The sequence below is a fragment of the Myotis myotis genome, unplaced genomic scaffold, assembly GCF_014108235.1.
Source record: "Myotis myotis isolate mMyoMyo1 unplaced genomic scaffold, mMyoMyo1.p scaffold_m19_p_4, whole genome shotgun sequence".
Taxonomy (NCBI): domain Eukaryota; kingdom Metazoa; phylum Chordata; class Mammalia; order Chiroptera; family Vespertilionidae; genus Myotis; species Myotis myotis.
This window is the reverse complement of record NW_023416346.1, coordinates 94412268-94423377: the sequence shown is the minus strand read 5'-3', so window position 1 is coordinate 94423377 and position 11110 is coordinate 94412268. Positions and strand designations below refer to the sequence as shown.

Sequence of the window (11110 nt, the reverse complement as noted above, 5' to 3'; positions counted from 1 at the left end):
TTCACATCAAGATAGTGGGGTGTTCACCAATTTGGAAGTTACAGAGTATTGGGGTCTCCACACAGCAAACATTTCACACAATAATCATTTCACACATTAGAGGGGTTTCCTTATGACCATAACATTATTATAACACGGTTCCTTGAAAGGATAAACAAGATTGATGAACCATTAACCAGACTCATCAAGAAATAAGAGGGCCAATAAATAAACTCAGAAACAAAAGTGAAGAAGTAACCACTCACACCACAGAAATAAGAAGATTTGTAAGAAAATACTATGAATGACTATATGCCAACAAGGTGGACAATGTGGATGAAATGGACAAATTCCTAGAAAAAATACAATCTCCCAAAACTGAATCAGGAAGAATCAGAAAACCTGAATAGGCCAATAACAACTGATGAAGTCGAAGCAGTAATCAAAAAACTCCCAGCAAACAAAAGTCCAGGTCCGGATGGCTTCCAAGAGGAGTTTCATCAAATATTCAAAGAACTAACACCTATACTCCTCAAACTATTTCAAAAATTCCAAGAGGAAGGAACACTTCCAAGATCTTTTTATAAGGCCAGTATTATCCTAATTCCAAAACCAGATAAAGATACTACAAAGAAAGAGAATTACAGGCAAATATCCCTGTTGAACATAGATGCTAAAATCCTCTGCAATATATTAGAAAATCGGATCCATCAATATGTTAAAAAGATCATACACCATGACCAATTGGGGTTTATTTCATGGATGAAAGGCTGGTACAATATTCTTAAATCAATAAACATGATACATCACATAAACAAATTGAAAGACAAAAATTACACGATCATAACAATAGACACAGAAATAGCATTCAACAAAATCCAACACTCGTTTTTTATAAAAACACTCAGCAAAGTGGGAATAGAGGGAGCATACCTCAACATGATAAGGGACATATATGACATACCTACAGTGAACATACTCAATGGGAAAAAACTAAAATAATTTCCCCTAAGAACAGGAACAAGACAGGAATGTCTGTTTTCACTACTCTTATTCAACATAGTACCTGAAGTTCTAGCCACAGTGATCAGACAAGAAATAAAAGGCATCCAAATTAGAAAGGAGGAAGTGAAACTCTCATTATTTGCAGATTATTTGTACATAGACAACTCTAAAGACTCCTTGCCCTAACCGGTTTGGCTCAGTGGATAGACCATCGGCCTGCAGACTCAAGACTCCACCAAAAACTACTAGATTTAATAAATGAATTTAGCAATTTAGCAGGATGCAAAATCAACAACCAAAAATCAATGTGTTTTTTTTATACACCAATAATGAATTCTCAGAAACAGAAACTCAACAAACAATCCCATTTACCATTGCAACAAAAAATTAAGATACTTAGGAATAAACTTAACCAAGGAGGTAGAAGACTTGTGTACAGAAAACTACAGGATGTTGAAAAAAAGAGTTAGAAGTCGATATAAACAAGTGGAAGAATATACCATGTTCATGGATTAGTAGAATCAATATCACTAAAATGTCCATATTACCCAAAGCAATCTACAGATTCAATGCAATCCATATTAAAATATCAACAGTATATTTCTCAGATCTAGAACAAATAGTCCAAAAATTTATGTGGAACCAAAAATACCCTGAATAGCTGCAGCAATCTTGAGAAAGAACATTAAAGTTGGAGGAATCACAATACCAGATATCAAGTTATAGAACAAAGCCACTGTACTCAAAACAGCCTGGTACTGGCACAAGAACAGGTATATAGATTAGCAGAACAGAACAAGACACCAGAAATAGATCCAAGCCATTACACTCAATTAATAATTGATAAAGGAGGCAAGAACATGCAATTGAGTCAAAAGAGTCTCTTCAATAAATTATATTGGGAAAATTGGACAGATACATGCCAAAAAATTACAGTAGACCACCAACTTACACCATTCCCAAGAATAAACTCAAAATGGATAAAAAACTTAAATGAAAGTCAGGAATCCATAGCAACCCTAGAAGAAACCATAGGCAGCAAAATCTCACACATCTCCCATAGCAATGTTTCTGGATACATCTCTAGGGCAAAGGAAACTAAGAAGAAAATAAAAAAATGGACTACATCAAAATAAAAAGCTTCTGTACAGCTAAAGAAACCATCACCAAAATGAAAATGGAGTCTCTTGTATGGGAGAGCATATTTGCCAATGATACATCTGATAAAGAGTTAATATCCAAAATATATAGGAACTCATACAACTTAACAAAAGACAAAGAATCCAATGAAAAATTGGTAAAGGGCCTAAATAGACACTTCTCCAAAATGGACATACAGACGGCCAAGAAACATAGGGGAAAATGCTCAAAGTCAATGATAATCAGAGAGATGCAAATTAAAAGGACAATGAGGTATCATCTCACACCTGTCAGGATGGCTACCATCAACAAATGACAAGTGTTGGCGAGGTTGTGGAGAAAAGGGAACCCTAATACACTGCTGATGGGAATGCAGACTGGTGCAGACATTATGAAAAATAATATGGAGTTTCCTCAAAAAATTAAATATGGAACTGCCATTTGAACCAGTGATCCCACTTCTAAGAATATATCCTAAGAAACCTGAAACAATTTGATAGAATATATGCACACCTATGTCCATAGCTGCACAATTCACAATAGCTAAGATCTGGAAACAGCCCAAGTGCCCATCAGTAGATGAGTGGATAAAAAAGCTGTGGTACATTTATACCATGAAAAAGAAGCAGTGAAAAAGAAGAATATCTTACCCTTTGAGACAGCATGCTGGGACCTGGAGAGTATTATGCCAAGTGGAATTAGTCATGCAAATAAAGACAAGTATCACATGATCTCATATCAATGTGGGATCTAATTAACAAAATAAACTGATGAATGGAGTGGATCCAGAGACCTGGAAGTATGGAACAGGGTGTGGAATCTTGGAGGGAAGTCGGGGGGAGGGAGGGTTGGTGAGTGGGAAGTAATCAACCAAGAACTTTGTATGCATATGTGCATGGCCCAAGGCCACAGACAATGGGCCAGTGAGGGCCTGGGGCAGGCGGCAGGAGCGGGCTGGTGGGGGTCAATGGGAGATAAAGGGGACATATATGTAATACTTTGTACAATAAGAAATATATATATATATATTCAATACAACATTGAAGGAGCACATATCAGGGAAATGTGCAAAGTGAGAATATCTCATTTCCCAAGGAGAAAACACAGTGTGTTATACGGATTTTTCAAAGAAATAATATGCATGATAAATTCCTCTCACACACACCATCATGTCAAAGACTGTTAAACATGGATTCTTGCCCATTGAGGCACAGCAGGATAAAAATTATAGGATGTTTAACCAGGTGTCTCCAGGGTTGTCCACCACTGCTGTCAACCAAAATGTTCCAAACGGTTCCTCTCAGACTACTTGCATTAATGAATATGATGGTGTCATAAACCATGTGGGATTCTGTACTTGCCTTAATGAAAATTTATTGCCCCATGAATGATTAATGCTTAATCTGAATGTTTCATAGTTTCTATATTACTGAGATACCACGCAATGGAGCTCATCTACATTTTGTGTTGCTCTTTCCATCCCCATTAAAAATATAATTAATTGCTGCATCTGTTTTATTTTACTGAATTGCTCATTTTTTTTTTTAGAAACTAAATGTTACAATTTATTCCATCTTAATGATTACAGATATTATAGGGCAGGGTGGGTAAATAAGGAAAATAAAGCAAATTCCTTTCTCCGCTAACAGTATTTTGGCACTTTCATGATATACAGGTTGACTTAATTCATTGACTTAGGTTGAAAGCTGGCCATAGCAGCAAATCTTTGCAATTTAGGATCTTCCTCCATAGCTTACTCTAAGGATCTTAATGACTGGACTACCCTATGAACTCTGAAATGGTGTTTGCTCTAACATTTTTGAAGCTTACACATCTTAATCTGAGATTTCATACCTCTTGTTAAGGCAGGGAACTGTTAAAAGCTTTCTCCTGGATAACCCAGTCCACCATTGAGCAATCTTAACAGTTAAGTTACTATATAAAAATAAAACTGTTCCCAAGCATTGATTGAAACAGTTGTGCTGGGATCCCTTTTCAGAGCATTAGCTCCCTGAGAGAAAAGAGGTCCTAACCAGTTGCTTCCATGAACAATGACCCCAGTACAGTATATCTAATGTCCTTTGAGGCATAACTCAAGAGGTCAGGCAACCATGATTATCCTGACAAGTTTACCAGTCTCTCTCTCTCTCTCTCTCTCTCTCTCTCTCTCTCTCTCTCTCTCTATATATATATATATATATATATATATATATATATATATATATATATATTTATAGGCCCAGTGCACAGAATTTGTGCACAGGGGGTGTCCCTCAGCCTGGCCTGCACCCTCTCCAATCTGGGACTCCTCAGGGGATGTCCAGATAGGGCCTAAACTGGCAGTCGAACATCCCTCTCACAATCCTGGACCGCTGGCTCCTAACCACTCGCCTGCCTGCCCGATTGCACCTAACCACTTCTCCACTTCTGCCTGCCAGCCTGATCACCCCCTAACTGCTTCCCTGCCGGCCTGATTGATGCCTGACTGCTCCCTTGCTGCCCTGATCGCCCCCAATTGCCCTCCCCTGCCGGCACCCAGAGAGTATCTTAAGTAGAGGCACAGCTACTTCAGCTAAGTGTGTAATGTTGAATTAGGCCACCTGGCGTCCAGATGCATAAGTTACTTCAAAAATAAACATTTTTGGGGTGGTGTGGTCTCTGTGGTCTTTCAATTTGGTCTCTGATATTGAAAGAAAAAAAATATTGCTTTAAAATAATGACAACACCTATTTCAAATATTGTAATGAAAGTATGAAAAAAACCCTCACATAAAAAGGCTGAAAAAATGTTATTTTACTTTGAAGACAGAAATAACTGAAAATAACAGGTTTCTTTTAGGCCACATCTTAAAAAGGTAGCTGCTTTTTTATGTCTTAGGCCTATACAAAGGTCTTAAAAGACCCCTGTCCCTGCCTCCTGAAGATTTTAGATTAACACGTTTGTCTTAAAAACTCTGAGGTGCCTAATTTTTAAAAACAGCTGATCATACCCCCTTCCTCAACCATATTGTCACATCATCCAAGTTATACTTTATAAACAGCCTTGATGTGCTACACACGTGCAAAAGGCACACAAAGTGGGTAAACTACTTTGCCTTAGAAGTATATATTGGTAATCACTTAGTTACATTATTTTATTTTTGTAAAATGAGAACTGATTGAACAAACCTTTCAAACAGACCCACCAGACGATAAATATCACCATATGTTTGATTCACAGTACATTTGGGCATAAAAACTTCAATTACAGCTTTGTGTTTAGTATCAAAAAACCTTTTCTTGTGTGCTTGTTTTCGCTACAGATCCCTTGCTCTGGATTACATTTTGAAAACTGCCTATTATAGATAAAGCACCTTTCCAGGTACGCTTCTGAGAAACAGATGTATTTATGCACACAAAGGTGTATGCACACATTTTCACGCACAAATTTCCATATGATTCCTGCACCAGGCTCCCAGCACATGCCCACAGCGTGTGTGCGGCCGCGCACCCAGGTCCCTGCATAAACAGGCTGCCCCGAACACGCTGGAGCCCCACTGGCCTCCCCAGCAAAGTTTTTTGTTTTGTTCTGTTCTGTTCTGTTTTGTTTTGTTTTTATTTTGAAATAGTTTTATTGGCTTATAAGACCTTTACATATTAAAAAAATACCCAGAACACTATGCAGTATTAAATCACAATTACATTTTTTTTACCAATTAAAACTACCCAGAATATACATTTTTAAGGGAAAAAAATCCTACAGAACTGAATTCTGAAATGACATTATGATTTAAATACTATGACAAAATAAATAATTCCTTATAACATTGATTCATTGCACAAAGCTGCCAGACACTTCCAAACGCATAAAAATTGTAGAGTACAAATGAACGCAATTCAACATTACACATTTAGCTGAAATAGCTGTGCCTCCACTTACGAAATCTCAAATTTCTGGCACAAAAAGTTGGGCTATTTTAACTTTAACCAACTTCACAATTCATTTACTCTCTTTCTGGCCATTCCTATTTAAAAAAAAGAAGAAGAAGAGGAAGAAAGAAAAGAAAGTAACATCCTTCTGCTGTCAGAGCCTCAAAAAGTCAGCATCTCCTCTGCTTGAAGAAATCCACTCCTCTCCATTTTTCAGGCAGGTATTCCTGGTCCACAGGCTCGCTGTACATGGGGTTGTATTGAGGAAGAAACTGGTCTTGCAAGGTGTGTCAGGCCATAAAAACTGTGAACAATGCACTGCCCTGGGTGGGGGGAGGTCATTATGGCTGGCCCCAGGACAGATCATCGGATATGGACTGGGGACCCCCAACATCTGGGGGCCTTCCTATAAGCCCACAAAAGAGGGAGGAACCATATCAGCAAGACAAAGATCCCAGAAGGTTATAAAAAGTGAAGCCCTCTGCGTGTTACTCACTCTGATTTGGAAATTATTCCCGGAGTCCACTAGTGTTAATAAACGGAGTCCTGCCCTGACTGGCTTGGCTTAGTGGATAGAGCATTGGCCTGCGTACTGAAGGGTCCCAGTTCGATTCTGGTCAAGGGCATGTACCTTGGTTGCAAGCACATCCCCAGTAGGGGGTGTGCAGGAGGCAGCTGATCGATGTTTCTCTCTCATCGATATTTCTAACTCTCTATCCCTCTCCCTTCCTCTCTGAAAAAAAAAAAATCAATAAAATATATATTAAAAAATATAAATAAATAAATAAATAAATAAACGGGGTCCCTCCCTTTCTCTAAGAAGTGTCCACTAGTGTTAATAAACGGGGTCCCTCCCTTTCTCTAGGAAGCGTGCTTGGTATTTCTTTGGTCTTCTGAAACATAATTTGCAGCCCTTGCCATAGCCCATGTCCTTCATCAGCCGGGCTGGCGAGTTCCTCAGGTGCAGTGGGATGGGGGCAGAGGCCCCTGGTGGTTCCTCGGGCAGGCTTTGATGTTGTTGTAGGTGCTGTACACCTCAATAGACTTTGAGGTTTTGGCAAAATAAACTACACTGGGCCAGAAGCACCTCACATTCAGGCATGCCTATGAAGTGACAATCCTTGCAGGTGGCCAGTGCTTGTGCTAATGCGAATGGGTCTGCCAGACCTATGTCTTCACTGGCAAACCTCATCAGCCTCCTTGCCACATACAGTGGGTCCTCTCCTCCTTCTAGCATGCGTGCCAGCCAGTAGAAGGAGGTGCTGGGGTCTGAACCCTCCATCAACTTATGAAGAGCAGAGATGCAGTTGTAGTGCTCTTCTGCTCGGTCATATAAAATGTGAGACTTCTGGAGGCCTTCCTTCACATCATTCTTAGTGATCAAAACTCTACTGGGAGAATATGCTTGCCCACTCTTCTTACAAAACCTCTTCCTGGAGCTTAACCTGACTAGCACCACCAGCTGCAGTACATTCATTCCAATTTGGACTCCCCAGCAAAGTTAACCAATGATGCTATACCGGCTGGCCCCTCCCCAACCCCCACCCTGTGCAGAGCCCTGGGCTGAGCGGCTCGGGTGGGTGTCGACTGTGTGGCCCCAGGCCCCAGGCCCTGTGGGGGTGGAGAGGTTCAAGCTGCAGCTGGTGACACCTGATGACCTGGGGCATACCTGGCACCCCAGCCTCGCTGACTCCACGGGCCACTGTACCTCTGCAGTCCTCCGCAGCCCTCCAGCTCTGACCAGTGCAGTCCGTCCAGCATGGTCCATCCATCTGCACGCCCCCAAGGCCATCCGGCCACATGTGCTCGGGCAGCTCCGCCTGGCCACATGCACTCCAGCTGCTACAGCCCAGACTCTGCTTTCCTGCGCCTGGTGGCAGACCCAGTGCGCCTGCGTGGAGCTGCGCCTTGGTGATTGCACTTAGAGAAGCTGCCCTTTATTTTTAAAAGACTGCACCGCACATGCCCAGCCCTCAGCGCCACCCTGGCCTGGGTGAGGGGCCGCCAGTGGTTTGAAGGTTGGTAGCATCCCTGATCATGGTGGGGGTCCCCTCTGGGGCATTGGACCAGCCTGGGCTAGAGGCCACCAGCATTTTGAAGGCTGGCCTCGCCCCTGTTCCAGGCGGGGTCCCCTTATGGTGACCAATCATCTGTCTGGTTGTGACAGCCCTAGGCTATTATTAGTATACTAGAGGCCTGGTGCACAAAAATTTGTACACTGGTGGGGGAGGCAAGGTGGGGGGTGTCCCTCAGCCCGACTTGTGCCCTCTCACAGTCTGGGACCCCTTGGGAGATAACCACCTGCTGGCTTAGGCCCACTCCCCGGATGGCAGATGGCAAGCCAGATCCCTCAGTGCCTGCCCCGCCTCCCCGGGTCGCGCACATGGCAGGGCTGATCCAGGGGTTGGGGTGCCGCCCCGGGTTGTGCACATGGCAGGGCCAATCCGGGGATTGGGGCGCCACCCAGGGGTTGGGTCGTACATGGGACGCCCAGGCGGGCCGGCTGATCACTGCTGCCCCGCCTGGCCACCCCGGGTCAGGTCGCACACGGACGCTCACCGCCCTGGGTCGCAGATAGCAGGCCCGGATGGCTGCAGGGCAGGTGGGATGGTGCAGTCCCGCCCTGCCTGCAGTATGCAAATTAGCCGCCATCTTTGTTGGCGGTTGATTTGCATATTGCTCTGATTAGCCAATGGGAGGCGTAGTGAAGGTAAGGTCAATTACCATGTTTGTCTATTATTAGATAGGATATATTTAAAGCTGATCTCAGATGAAGTATTGCAACCATAATCCCAAGAAATCATTCAGTTTAGCCCAGCAAGTTCCTGCAAGATGTCAGAGCAAGGGAGAAATCATCCCAAAGTAAAAAGTGATGGTTCATCATCTTTTACAGGTGAGAGGAAAACATCAAGGAGAAAAATACAACCTCATTAAATTGATGGATATCTTCACAACTTTAATTGACAAAATCCAGAGGGCTCAATTTCCTGATTTGAGGAGTCTATTTTCAAGGTGACTGTCAAGGTAAATAAGAGCTTTCAGGCTTATCTCTGCCATGGACCATGATCTCCAGTCCTTCAATGGGAATCTCCTTCTCCTTTATTGCTTTCTGAACATACTGCTGGTAGCGCTTGAAGAGGTTGGTGCATGGGTCCCCAGAGCTGTCCCTCTGAGGAACTTCTCGGCAAACCAGTGATTAAAGCACTCATCATACTCGCGCTTCATGTCAGTGCAACCTTCCCTTATGCTGTTCATGGCGGTGGCCTAATTGTTCATTTTTAACCATTAAATATTTGCTGAAGAAATTTACCTGAAGAGATTTCACGCATCTCTAGTAATTTAAATTTTGCTTGGAATCATAATAACTATCTGATATTCTAGATAACCCTAAAATGAATGAGCTTATCTGTCAATGAGAAGGCATATGTGCATCCTTCAATCAATTTTGGAAGGCTTAAGAAAAAGATATAAATACTTGTAAAAAAAGAGCTGTGATATGATCATCATAAAAAAAATCATTGGAAAAATATCCTCAGGTGATGATCAACAAAAACAAAAAAGCAAAAACAAAAAACTCACAGAGCTGTACACGAAGATGCATGAATTTTACTACATGTGAATTATACCTTAATGAAAATATTTAAATTGAAAAGAAAAGATTTTTAAAAATGAATAAAATCTAACATAGAGAAAACAAACAAACAAAAAAAGATGTAGAAGGAGTGTTTGAGTCAGGAAGTTAGCCCAAATGAACTGCCATCGTTCACTGCTTCTCTGGTTGTGGGTCCCAAGAAAGGAGGTTGAAAGTATCAGAAGGTGCCTCTAGACATGGAAGGAAAGCCCCACTTAATGAGAAGGGAAATAAGGTGATCTAAGTAATGGCACCATATGTTACCAGTGATGTTGGCACCAAAACAGCACCAGTTACCAGCAAGTTGTACCTCGGTTCTTGAGTTTGGCAAAGAAATAATTCAGAGCCAGAAAATCAAAATTATAAGAGAAAGTTTATTTATAAAGTTACAGAAGTAGTAGAAGTGAGCCAGCTTGGCTGTATAGGCTAAGGAAACAAGTTACAGAGGTATAAGAAGGACCCTTATAGCTTAGGAGAGTGAAAGGCAAATGTAACATACCTGGAGGGAGAATGAGGGGGATGGGAAATGTGTGGCATGCTTCCCCAGAGGGATATTTTGAGCTGGGTCCTTAGTCTTGAGGGTTTTAAAGGCTGGGAGTTTAGGGGAGCTAAATAGACTATTCATCAGCTTTATGCTGATGCCCCAAAATGAAATTTATTTCCCTGACTTCATCTGTCCTTGTGTGTAGTTTGCACCAGTGGCACTAATTGGATTTCTGCTATCTATGTCCCTGAGTAGAGTTATTTAAGCTATTTACTATATGGTTTGGGAGGAGAAATGTAAACCATTTACTCTTAAGTGTCCTTGGTTAGGGAGGATAAGATTCTGTTGTTATTTACTAGATGGCTATAAACTGCTTGGCCATTTAACTATCTGTCTCAGTTTCCCTATTCCACTTGTCCTGGCTTACTAGCCTGTCTCATTTCCATTGACCTATTTTCAATTTTACTTATTCTTTTACTAGCTGCATTGAGTCTACTAATGAGCCCATCTAAGACATTATTTTATTTATTTATGCATTTATGTATTTATTTATGTATTTATTTATTTATTTATGTATTTATTTATTTATTTATTTTACTCACCCAAGGATATGTTTATTTGTGTGTGTGTGTGAGAGAGAGAGAGAGAGAGAGAGAGAGAGAGAGAGAGAGAGAGAGAGACATCAATGTGAGAGAGAAATATCAACTGGTTGCCTGCTGTATGCACCTAGACCAGGGATCAAACCCACAACCTAGGTATGTACCCTGAGCAGGAATCAAACCCACAACGTTTTGGTGCAGGGCATGACCCTTCACTTACTTAGCCACCTGACCTGTGAAAAACATTCTTTATTTCTATTAAAGTATTTTTTTTATTTCTAGCATTTAGTTTTTATTTTTTTCTGAAAGATTCCATCCATCTGCTTATATTATCTGTCTTTTTTTTAATATTGTCTACTTTTTC

At 41.3% G+C, this 11110-nt stretch overlaps 1 pseudogene; it reads right to left on the bottom strand.

The window, feature by feature from the left end:
- Window positions 1–9051: 9051 nt before the first annotated feature.
- Window positions 9052–9287, bottom strand: LOC118653520 (annotated as a pseudogene).
- Between the last annotated feature and the right edge of the window lie 1823 nt (window positions 9288–11110).